At 36.3% G+C, this 13,661-nt stretch overlaps 1 pseudogene; it reads left to right on the top strand.

Moving 5' to 3' along the window:
• The first annotated feature begins 467 nt into the window (after window positions 1-467).
• LOC107677305 (epidermal growth factor receptor kinase substrate 8-like protein 1) overlaps window positions 468-13,661 on the top strand; it is an 18,087-nt pseudogene continuing 4,893 nt past the window's right edge.

Genomic DNA, 13,661 nt, shown 5'->3' with positions numbered 1-13,661 from the left:
AGGAGCAGCTTGAACTCTTCATCCTAATCTCCTATTTCCCTTTGTGTTCCTTTGTAACATGAGGGTGAGTAAATGATGGCAAAGTGTTCCTATTTGGCTGAACTATTCCTTAAATGAGTCAGAGTTTCTGTCTGTTTATTTGTAACTGTCTCTATGCTCAGATAGATGCTTATTTAGCTCATTTTATTGTATTTTATTCATTCCTCATAATAAAACATCTGAGATAAGCTCTCTGTGCATCAGTGTAAAAGAGAATGTAGGTACTTAAAGTGTCTGTAAATTTGAACTCGCAGGAATCCCAGCCTGCAGACAGTCAGACAGGTCGAACAGAACGAGAGAGATAGGGAAGGTGTAAAAATGACACGTTCTGAAGCTATTTATGTGTCGAAATGTCAGTCACATTTGAACACCCACGTCACATATGCACATGTTTGATCTGTGATCTGTTGTGATCCACAGGTGTGTGAGAGTCGATGGTCTTGATGGGGGTCGTATCTCAATACCTGCTTACTGTGAGTATCATGAAGTGTTTGCCGTGCATGCTTGAGTGGTTGCTAGGGTAGTATGGATGGTTTCTTCTTGTCTGGTGTTAAAAAAAAGAGTTCAGAAGAGTTCCTCCTTCAATGCAAGGAATAGTTCACCCAAAATTGAACATTTGCTGAACATTTACTCACCCTCAGGCCATCAAAGATGTTGGGTTTGCACATTTGTAAGAAACAAATCCATTATTAAGGCGCTTTTCATTTCATACCATTGTTTCTGGTTAAAATTGAGTCCTCTATCCATAATACTGCTTTCTCCAGAGAAAAAGTGATCTGGTCTGAATCAGGAGAGAAATCTGCACAGATTAAGCACCATTTACAAGTGAAAACAGTCCAAAATGGTTCTAAACAAATATGTGGGTGGATTTTGATGTGAGAGACAACAGTAGATGGACTTTTTCACTGGAGGAAGCATTATTATGGATTGTATTTTGGCCAGAAGCAACGGGGGTTTTTTTGTTGCTCACTTTAATGTAAATAACCAAATTTGGGGAGTTCTGGAAAGGTAATTTACCGTTAATTATTGATATCAAATAACTAGGATAAATGTAGAAAAGGTAGTTGAAGAGGTAATTAATGCATGATTCTGATAACTGTGTGTGCATTGCCATGTTTTATGTTTATCTTTTTTACAGCCTGATATCTCTGATGCTCATTTTTTGTTTTTTTCTTAGTTTTTTTATCCAGCGGCTGGTGAGTTTTTCTTTGGGAGATGAGGGAGTGGATACTGTTGAAGAGGCTCTTTCACGGATTCCTCTTCTCATTGATTCTTATCGGCTGTCAAGTACGGAGGTGATTTTAGAGGTCCGGACCAACAAAGTCAGCCTGAAAGACAGAAACAGCCTGGTAAGAATACAACACAGAACAGAGCAACTACATGCACTACCATTAAAACAGATGGGCGAATGAGAAAGAAAGCAAAGACAGAAACTAGCACGGTTCAAAAATCTTTACAGTTTTAGTAATGCATGCATTTATCATTTGCAACAGATAATATGTAGTAAAGGAATAGTTCACCTAAAAATGAAATATGCTGAAAATGGACTCAACATCAGGCCTTCCAAGATGTAGATGAGTTTGTTTCTTCATCAGATTTGGAGAAATGTAGCATTACATCACTGTCTCAGCAATGGATGCTCTGCAGTGAATGGGTGCCGTCAGAATGAGAGTCCAAACAGCTGATAAACACATCACGATAATTCACAAGTAATCCACACCACTCCAGTCCATCAGTTAACATCTGGAGAAGTCAAAAGCTGCGTGTTTGTAAGAAACAAATCCATCATTAAGATGTTTTTAACTTCAAAACAGTCCTCTATTTATAATATTGCTTTCCCCAGTGAAAAAGCTGGGGAATCAGGAGAGAAATATGCATAGATCAAGCACCGTTTACAAGTGAAAACAGTCCACAACAGATCTAAACAAATATGTCTGTGGATTTTTTTCACTGGACAAAACATTATTATGGCATATAGACTATGGTATTTTGGCCAGAAGCAACAGTTTAAAGTTAAAAACGTCTTGATGTATTTTTTCTTACAAACATGCAGCTTTTGACTTCACAAGATGTTAACTGATGGACTGGAGTGGTGTGGATTACTTGTGGATTATTGTGATGTTTTTATCAGCTGTTTGGACTCTCATTCTGACGGCACCCATTCACTGCAGAGCATCCATTGGTGAGCAAGTAGTGATGTAAATTTTCAGCAAATTTTACATTTTGGGTGAACTATTCCTTTGACTTGAATGCGATGCAATATGATGCTCTTTGGATAAAAGCATCTGCCAAGTGCATAACTGTAAAATGTTATGCGCAAAGCAAAACACTAGCTGAGTAAAAGACTTTGAGACTTCAAAAATGATGAAGAAAAATAATACTAGTCATGAGAAAATATCCTGCAGCATTTGACACTTAATCTAATGCAACAAAAATTCACACAAGTTTCAAATGTCACTCAAATACATTTTGGACAACTGTATGTTTGTGAAACATTGCACACTGTACAGAATATTTATTTTATGAATGCTTATTAAATGTGTTGATTGTTCCATGACTGACCGTTAATGAGGAATTGGAGGAGTTTGCCGTGTCATCTCTTCTCCGCTGCGATTGCATAAATTCCCCATCTGGCAGTGATCCATCCCTTCTCCTGCTGGTTAGTCAGAGCTGCACCCAGAAGAGGCCGAGCGTGTATTTCTTCAGCTGTGCATCTGTCAAAGTGAAACGAGTTTCATTGATTCAGATTCAGGTGATACTGGAATGATTGTCCAAGCAGAAACTCCGCCTCTTTGAGGACATCATGCTCTACCTGTTTGCATGTCTCAGGCAGAGCACATCAGAGATGACATCAAGCGAGTCGTGGCACATACACAATAAAAGCAAACAGGTATGGATCTTAACAGTCGGGTAATGCTGTGATTTCCACACTGTGTGCACAACCTAGAGAAATAGAACCTGTTAGCGAGAAGATAAACCGGTTTAACCAGTTTCTACATAACTTACCAAGGTGTGACTGAGAGTATAGGGAGAGAGAGACAGATTTGCAGAGGGAAAGATTCATTCGACCTTGACTGTTGTTTAGGACTAAACACTTACAAGACAGCAGGACTCAAGTAAGGTACAGTGTGCTATCTTTATCTGCTATATGTGCTTATCAGCTACAAATGACTGAAACTGTGTGTGTGTGTGTGTGTGTGTGTGTGTGTGTGTGTGTGAATTTATTTATTTATTTTATTATAATTTTTTTATCATCAATTTAAATGAATGAGCAAATGACCTTTATAAACAAATGGCTTCGGCTTTCGCTTGCAGTTTTTTCCAGGTCATTCCAGTGCAGTGTAAACACACGGACAGCAGCAGGGTCTCAGGAGGGGTCTGCAGACTCTATTGTGATTGTGAAATGTATCGCGGGTGGGGGCGTTACATGCAAACAAAACACAGCGAGCGTTTCTTTGCTATGTGCTCTACTGATACAGATGCTCGTGGACGCACATGCGTTGAAAGTTTGTTTAGAACCCAGAGCGATGGAAACGTGCGTGCTATGCCTCTGCTGAGACACGCACAAGAACAGCGTGCTCACGTACAACACGCCCCGAGGCTCCTCCCACTTCGCGCGCTTTGTGTGTGAGCGTGGATGGGCGTAGTCGTGGCGTGAAGCGCGCAGGAGTTTGTGTCCACGCTCAGGTAAGAGCTCAACTTTAAGAATGAGTATAGAGTGTGTGTTCAGTTATCACACCTCATACATGAGCGTTTCATTCACTGACACGCTGTTGCGCGCGAGTGGAACGTTGCGCTCGTTACATTTGTAGCGCTTTCGGAAGTTTAGAGCGTTCGGAAACTGTTACAGTGTGGCTTCAGACGCGAGTTAAACAGCGTCTCTTCTCTTTTTAAATGCCATAAGATGGAGTATGAGAGGTATTTCTGATATCTTTGACGTGTCTCGTGAGAGTTTGTGCTGAGTGAGTGTTCAGAGGGTGTGTTTCAAATGAATCTGCAGAAGCCTTGCGTTGTGGGTAAAGGCTGCCCTCTTGCATTCAGGTAGAGCTGTCATGTTTGAATCGAAACTCAGAAAAGAAAAGCTGTCAGCTGCCTTTTTCAAAAGGTACACTTTTGTACCTTTTTTTACCCCTTAAGGGTGCATATTAGTACTTTAAAAGTACATAGTAACCAATTGGTACAGATTAGACCCTTTTGAAAAGGTACAAAAGTGACATCTGTGGTACCTTTTTTCTGAGTGTGTATAAGAATGGACTTTTAATTGATCTCAAGCTCAACAATACGTTTTTTTTACTTGTCTTGCCAGTAGATCATTTTTTTCTTGCCCAGCCATTTAATTTTCAAATAGTTTATATTACTGTATGTTTACATGTATTAAGTCGTTCTGCATTAAAATCCACCATACTGTATATTTAAAGACAATTTACATATTGATATACATGTACATATGTGAACGTGTATGTAGTAGTGTGCATTTACACATACATTGCTGAAAAATATAATAGATAAAATAAAAACACATATAAATTTAAATTATATCATATGTATATACATATGTGTGCATCTCTAGTAAATGTGTATTTGTATATAAATATTATATAATTTTCATTTTATATATATAGTACAATTTTTATATATAGATATACATACATATACATATGAACTGTGCCTTTGTTTGAATTTCTTTACAAAACTTTCATTGTAACTTTTTTTTTAGTGGACGTTTTGTTAGGAAACCCAGTCAACAAGTGTGCGCACACATGGTTGGTGATCTGTGTGTTTCCCATGAGCTCTTGGATCCTGTGGAGTTTTCACTTTCCTTTTCCTGTAAATCAAAGCTCATCCTATTAGTCAGCTTGTAGCCGGAAATCAAGGTCGTCTCGGCGGGTGAGAGCAGCGCGGGGTGAGGAGGAACTCCATGGGTGTGTTCATGAGCGCATACAAACACACAGTGCTTTACACGGGATCATTAAACTGCCTCAAACTGTGTGTGTGTGTGTGTTTAGAGCAGGAGACACACTGAACTAACCTCAAGGCATCTCAATGTCAAACTGAATGCCAAACGTTTTCTAGGATTGCAAGATTTTCTTATGAATGAGCGTGTGTGGTTAGCTAAGACTTTATGGACAGAATTATTGTTGAAAGTGAGCAAAATCTGACAAAAGTTCACTTTAGGGATCACAGATAAAAATATTCATAGATAAATTCAATAATGTTTTTTTCGTTAAAATGCCGTTTTCTTTTAGGGTTTGAGTTATTGTGTAATCTATATAATTATTTTCATATTTAAAAAATGGTATGTCATTTAATGCACAGCTCTTCCCTCGACTTTGTAGTTTTTAAATAAATTTGACTTTGACTCATTTTCATAGCTACTGTAAGTAAATGAACTTGTTTCAAAAAGGGTGTTTCATTATTGTCCAAGTCTTTATTTGGAAGATAATGTCTTGCTTTTTTCCCATGTGTGTGTTCACATGGGTGTTTTTTGTAGTTACACAACTCAACGATGTTTGATGTGTTTGTTAGTGACTCATTAGCATTGTGTGCCGGCAATTAAATCACATTTTAAGACACCGTGACGCACATCAAAACCCACTGAAATACTGCGAATCTGCTCATTGTGCGGTACTACAGCACACACTTTCATTCTGAATTAAGGGAGTGTTGTCATCTCAATGTGTGTGTTTCAGGTTCTCTGAGTCCAGTATGGATATTTCGGGAATCCCGAGTCCTCCGTACACCCAAGCCCCAAATCCACCCTCACCCAACCCTCCTCCACCCTACCCGGGCATCAGAGGTGTGTGTGACCCAATACTAATCAACACTGATTATAAACAGACACAGATTAACAGATTAACTTCCTCAATTCTAGCTAACGGATTGATAAACGGTCAACCTGATAAATCATTCCTTAGGGCTGAGATGGAAGTGGTGAGTACATATAAACAAATACACTATATATATATATATATATATATATATATACATACATACACACACACACATATATATATATACATACCTATAGACATATATACATATATAATATAAAGGCAGTTCATATAAATTAATTCTATCATGCTTAATTTGTGCTCAGTTATTAACATTTATTATTGATGATCAATTCTTAATAATGGTTCTTACTATTATCAATGATGAAATGAGTTTTTTTCTTAATATTTATATTATTGGAACTTTTGAATGAACAGCTTTATGAGACTGTTGACTTCCAGCGCTCTAGTTGACCTTCAGTTTGACCATTAACATGACCGACGACGTCACATTGATATCCCTGTTTACATTAACAACAGTTTCAGAATTAAAAAAGAACTAAATCAAGGATCTCTGCATGTATTTTTATGGTTTCTCTCTATTTCTAGGACTTGCTTAATCATTGCTTTGATGATATCGAAGCGTTCATCGGAAAGCTGCAGCAGTCAGCAGAGGCTCAGATTATCCTCGACCAAAGAAGCAAAAAGAAGAAGAAAAGTCAGAAGAAAAGTGCAGACGGTATGAGTCTACTCTTGGGAAAAATCAAACCTAAACACTTAAACTATAAAGCGAACCCCTGAAACATGACTGAACTGAACGCTCTGTAAAGAGCATATTGTAGTGAGCTCTTATCAGCAGATGGAGCCTGTTATCAGTTCCTTGTATGATCAGGAGACCAGCTGATGGGAAAGTGTTGTGTTACGAGGCCGTCAGCAGTATTCACTCTGTGCTACTCTCAATTAAAATAATACCACACCTGCATCATCTTAAACAAGCTAAAACAAGCCTGCATTTGTTCCAAGAACATAATGCACCAGGAAATCTTCACTTACAGATTTCACTGTATCTTGTTAACAGCACACATGATCAGTGTTTAAGAGAGTTTGTTGTGTGTTTGTATTTTATAGAGGATCTGCTCACAGCTAAAGCCAAACCGCCTTCTGAGAAAGAGTTTCTCGACACTTTTCAGAAATTCAAATACAGCTTCAGCCTGTTGGTGAGTCATGAATCTTAATGTCAGTATTAAATAATAAGTAAATTAGAAAAAAAATATTTTAATGATGGGTAACACTTTACAATACGGTTCCATTTGTTAAATGAACTAATAATGAAAAATACTTGAAAAGCATTTATTAATCTCAGTTCAGAATAATTGCAACATTTACTAATACATTATTAAAATCCAAAGTTATATTAGATAATATTAATTAATGGACCTAACATGAACTAACAATGAACAGTTGTTTTTTATTAATTAATGTTAACTAATTAGCCGTATTGTAAAGCGTTACCTAATGATTTAATGGACAATTTTGAAATTTAATATTTTTTTAATTATGCACAATAATAATAATAATAATACAATTATTTATTGTTTAATTATATTTGAAATTATATTTAGTATTTAATTATTTGACAGAAAATTATACTTATCTGTAAACTTAATTTTATATATTATTTATTATAATTTTTTTATTTTTTTTTACATCAAGCATGTTTTTATATAAAGTCACCAAAATTTACAATAATATAAAATATGTATGTATATAATTGTAAACACTATAATACTATTACTATTAAATACTATATATAATATAAAAAAATAATAATAATAAAAAGCAAATTATATTTATATATATATTTTATAATTTCTTATTATATCTTATGTGACATAAGTGACTTGAGAAGCTAGGGTGGAACAAAACTTAATATGTATTAATTTATAATAATTACAATATTAATTATTATTGACTAATAAGTTAATGTAATAATAACTAATATTATATTATATAGTTATTTATTGTTATTAATATTGTTAATAATCATTATTGCTATTAATAATACTATAATACTCTTTATGAACTATTAAGCAGTGCGGTGTCATATATTTTCTCTCAGGTTTCCATAAGTGCATTGTTTGTTTTACAGGCACGGTTAAAATTTGCCATCTCCAATCCGACCTCAGAGGAGCTCGTGCATCACATCTTCAAACCGCTCGAAATGGTAAATGTGTGTGCATTTATATGTTTGCTCATATTTCTCCTGTGCAAACAGCAGGCCTTTGTTGCACTGCATTGTTTCAAGTGTTTCATCAAATGTTTGCACACTATTGTGCGGAGAAAGGTCTCGTCCATCTATTGAGCAGTAAAGTGCACTCAAATAATTCACCTGTATTTGTGTGTTTGTAGATGGTGAAGGCTACAGGAGGTCCTGGTTTTGCAGCGTCTGTGTCCAGCCCGGCTATGACACAAGGAGCCGTGACTCTGCTACAGAACAACCTGACGGCACAGGAAAATGCATTATGGGTCTCTTTAGGGCCCAACTGGACACAACACAGGTACGTGGTGCAGAATTGTAATTTTTGGAGATGTGTTCCTTTGATATGTGCACATGCTGAAGGCTCACTACCTTCATGTAGATCTGCTCTGCGGAGCCCCGTGGCGCCGTACACACTCGTGTTTCAGGACGGATGGAAGCCGCCGGGGTCAGACGCTGCTGGATGGGTTGATCCTGTGGAGTTAGAACACAGACAGGACGCTGAGATCTCAAAAGTAGAGGTAAAATGATCTAATAATGTACACTAGCATTCAAAAGTTTGGATTTTTTTTAATGAAAGAAGTCTTTTACACTCACCAAGGCTGCATTTATTTGGTCAAAAATACATTAAAAATTCTGAAATATTTTTACAGTTTAAAGTAACTTTTTTTGTATTGTAATCTTTTGTAAAATGTAATTTATTTCTGTGATCAAAGCTGAATTTTCAGCATCATTAGGCCTACTCCAGTCTTCAGTGTCACATGATCCTTCAGAAATCATTCTTGCTTGAGAAACATTTCTGATTATTATCAATGTTGAATACAGTTGTGCTGCTTCATATTTTTGTTAAAACTGTGATACATTTTAGTTTTCATGATTCTTTGATGAATAGACAGTTCAAAAGAACAGTATTTATTTGAAATAGAAATCTTTTGTAACATTATAAATGTCTTGACTGTCACTTTTGATCAATTTAATACATCCTTGATGAATAAAAGTATTAATTTCTAAAAAAAAAAAACTGTGTACATACTGGTTAGCCTCTTTAAATTAAAAGAAAATGTGATTTTCTTAGCCGTTTCTACATAATTTATGCTAACCATAACAGATTGTAAAAACAGAATTAAACCCATCCTGAAGAAAAGCACACTAATAAAAATCTCATGAATGTGATTTCCCCGTCTATCATTGTGTGTTTAGTGTTTGTGATGTTACTGCTAACATGCCGTATCATCTCTGTCACACTCAGCTGACACCGTCTCACGCGTCTGACCGTCACGCTGCTCTCGTTCAGACTACAGACGAACCGTAAGTTTGATTCACATCTGAAGAATCAGTCAAGCCCTTTGGGATGTGACAGTTTCAGCCATGGTGTCTCAGTATGTATTACTAGGGTTTGTTCACACAAATAACAAAAGAATAACACGATAATTCATGGTGTCGACTCTCACTAACCACCAGCAGCAGTTTCACTTCTATCACTTGTGTGAATGCTGTGATAACAGAGCTGTTAAAGGCTAGTTCAGCGACTCTCTCACTCTCTTTTCATTAATGACCCAACATTTCTGTCCTTTTTATCTCAGTAATCAAAGGTGGTTATTTTATAACTGCATTTTAAAAATAGTATTTGTAATGTTTTTTTAAATGTACGATCTGAGAAAACATCTCTGTCTCTCCTCCTCAGTGATGGCGGAGTTAAAGAGCGCTTATATCGCTGCAGCTATGATTTTGTTGCACGGAACAACAGTGAGCTGTCTGTACTTCACGGAGAAGGCCTTTGTTGCACTGCATTGTTTCCAGTGTTTCATCAAATGTTTGCACACTATTGTGCGGAGAAAGGTCTCGTCCATCTATTGAGCAGTAAAGTGCACTCAAATAATTCACCTGTATTTGTGTGTTTGTAGATGGTGAAGGCTACAGGAGGTCCTGGTTTTGCAGCGTCTGTGTCCAGCCCGGCTATGACACAAGGAGCCGTGACTCTGCTACAGAACAACCTGACGGCACAGGAAAATGCATTATGGGTCTCTTTAGGGCCCAACTGGACACAACACAGGTACGTGGTGCAGAATTGTAATTTTTGGAGATGTGTTCCTTTGATATGTGCACATGCTGAAGGCTCACTACCTTCATGTAGATCTGCTCTGCGGAGCCCCGTGGCGCCGTACACACTCGTGTTTCAGGACGGATGGAAGCCGCCGGGGTCAGACGCTGCTGGATGGGTTGATCCTGTGGAGTTAGAACACAGACAGGACGCTGAGATCTCAAAAGTAGAGGTAAAATGATCTAATAATGTACACTAGCATTCAAAAGTTTGGATTTTTTTTAATGAAAGAAGTCTTTTACACTCACCAAGGCTGCATTTATTTGGTCAAAAATACATTAAAAATTCTGAAATATTTTTACAGTTTAAAGTAACTTTTTTTGTATTGTAATCTTTTGTAAAATGTAATTTATTTCTGTGATCAAAGCTGAATTTTCAGCATCATTAGGCCTACTCCAGTCTTCAGTGTCACATGATCCTTCAGAAATCATTCTTGCTTGAGAAACATTTCTGATTATTATCAATGTTGAATACAGTTGTGCTGCTTCATATTTTTGTTAAAACTGTGATACATTTTAGTTTTCATGATTCTTTGATGAATAGACAGTTCAAAAGAACAGTATTTATTTGAAATAGAAATCTTTTGTAACATTATAAATGTCTTGACTGTCACTTTTGATCAATTTAATACATCCTTGATGAATAAAAGTATTAATTTCTAAAAAAAAAAAACTGTGTACATACTGGTTAGCCTCTTTAAATTAAAAGAAAATGTGATTTTCTTAGCCGTTTCTACATAATTTATGCTAACCATAACAGATTGTAAAAACAGAATTAAACCCATCCTGAAGAAAAGCACACTAATAAAAATCTCATGAATGTGATTTCCCCGTCTATCATTGTGTGTTTAGTGTTTGTGATGTTACTGCTAACATGCCGTATCATCTCTGTCACACTCAGCTGACACCGTCTCACGCGTCTGACCGTCACGCTGCTCTCGTTCAGACTACAGACGAACCGTAAGTTTGATTCACATCTGAAGAATCAGTCAAGCCCTTTGGGATGTGACAGTTTCAGCCATGGTGTCTCAGTATGTATTACTAGGGTTTGTTCACACAAATAACAAAAGAATAACACGATAATTCATGGTGTCGACTCTCACTAACCACCAGCAGCAGTTTCACTTCTATCACTTGTGTGAATGCTGTGATAACAGAGCTGTTAAAGGCTAGTTCAGCGACTCTCTCACTCTCTTTTCATTAATGACCCAACATTTCTGTCCTTTTTATCTCAGTAATCAAAGGTGGTTATTTTATAACTGCATTTTAAAAATAGTATTTGTAATGTTTTTTTAAATGTACGATCTGAGAAAACATCTCTGTCTCTCCTCCTCAGTGATGGCGGAGTTAAAGAGCGCTTATATCGCTGCAGCTATGATTTTGTTGCACGGAACAACAGTGAGCTGTCTGTACTTCACGGAGAGATACTAGAGGTTACACACACACACACACACACCCGCAAATGGCTGCAATATAACAAAGAGTGAAAAATTTAAGGGGGTCTGAATACTTTCCGTACCCACTGTATATATACTGTATATAGATAGATAGATAGATAGATAGATAGATAGATATATCGTGTATTTATTTTGGAGATATATCATTGTTATTTTAATAAAATATAATAATAATAATAATAACAATGTTATTTCTGTCTATCTATCTATCTATATATATATATATATATAATCTCCAAAAATAAATAAATACACAATATATATTGATATTCTAAAATATTATTATTTATTTTAATATTAATTATAAAAATGCAACATGTTTCTTTTGGTACACACACACATACAGTATATATATATATCTTCTTTCTTTCTTTCTTTCTTTCTTTCTTTCATGGCATCCCCAGATGTATAAATACATAACTATATATAAAATGTATGTACATTCATTTATTTGTTTTATTTTAAATAGATGGGTTTTGTCAGATTTCGCTCACTTCTGGAGGCAAATTTGTCCAAACTATGACAGTAAACCCACACACACATCTATATGTGTGTATTTTCCTCCAAACTGAGCCAAAACAAAAATGATCTCTCACTGTCTCTCTCACTAGTTTTGTATTGCAATATCATATCATCATCCAAACATTATAATAATACAAATAACCTTCATTTTCCTGTTATTTGTCTGTGGTCCAGGTGATCGAGTCATCTAACCGCTGGTGGAAGTGTCGTAATAAGTTTAATGAAGTTGGATTCGTGCCGTTTAACATCCTGGAGCCAGTGACACATATCGACAACCCTGTGCTTCATAAAACCCCAAAGGTACAAACTCACATCCGCAAACTCACATCAGAACACCTCTATTCTTCTGCTTCTTCTGACATCACGCTCTCTGTTTCAGTGTAACAACTAGCCCCACTCTCGTCTTTGTAAATATATCACACACATACAGTATATATATATATATATATATCCTCTTTCTTTCTTTCTTTTTCTTTCATGGCATCCCCAGATGTATAAATACATAACTATATATAAAATGTATGTACATTCATTTATTTGTTTTATTTTAAATAGATGGGTTTTGTCAGATTTCGCTCACTTCTGGAGGCAAATTTGTCCAAACTATGACAGTAAACCCACACACACATCTATATGTGTGTATTTTCCTCCAAACTGAGCCAAAACAAAAATGATCTCTCACTGTCTCTCTCACTAGTTTTGTATTGCAATATCATATCATCATCCAAACATTATAATAATACAAATAACCTTCATTTTCCTGTTATTTGTCTGTGGTCCAGGTGATCGAGTCATCTAACCGCTGGTGGAAGTGTCGTAATAAGTTTAATGAAGTTGGATTCGTGCCGTTTAACATCCTGGAGCCAGTGACACATATCGACAACCCTGTGCTTCATAAAACCCCAAAGGTACAAACTCACATCCGCAAACTCACATCAGAACACCTCTATTCTTCTGCTTCTTCTGACATCACGCTCTCTGTTTCAGCCTCCCGCTGCTCCACCGATGTTCAACAGCCTGCACAGCCCGTCCGCCGTGACCTCTGACCCCAGCGCCGCACGGCCGCGCAGCATGATGCTCGGATCACTGTCTGACGACACGGAGAAAGGTTCAAACACATTAGTAACTAGCTGATCTCCTTAATATCACAACAGTTTCTCCTAGACAGCAATGGAGCACAAATGGAGACTTTTGATGAAGTCTCCTGCTTCTCAAACCAGTGTTGTTATTCTGAACTCCAATTAAAACTATTCAAATTAATTATCAGTAATTAAAATATAATATATAAATATTAGATGGAAAAACTTAAATAAAAAAAAACTAAATGTTGCTTTGGTAACTAACTGAAGTAGACAAAATACTGAAATAAAATAAAACTGAAAATAAAAATAAATTAAAGACAATTTAAACAAAAACGGACAAAAGCACATAACAAAATTATTGAAACTTAAAGGGTTAGTTCACCCCAAACTGAAAATTAGCTTGTGTTTTACTCACCCCCGAGGCATCCTAGGT

The sequence above is a fragment of the Sinocyclocheilus anshuiensis genome, unplaced genomic scaffold (assembly GCF_001515605.1).
Source record: "Sinocyclocheilus anshuiensis isolate Anshui unplaced genomic scaffold, SAMN03320099.WGS_v1.1 scaffold392, whole genome shotgun sequence".
NCBI lineage: Eukaryota > Metazoa > Chordata > Actinopteri > Cypriniformes > Cyprinidae > Sinocyclocheilus > Sinocyclocheilus anshuiensis.
Note: the sequence above shows the minus strand (reverse complement) of the source record. Positions and strands in the feature narration are given on the sequence as shown.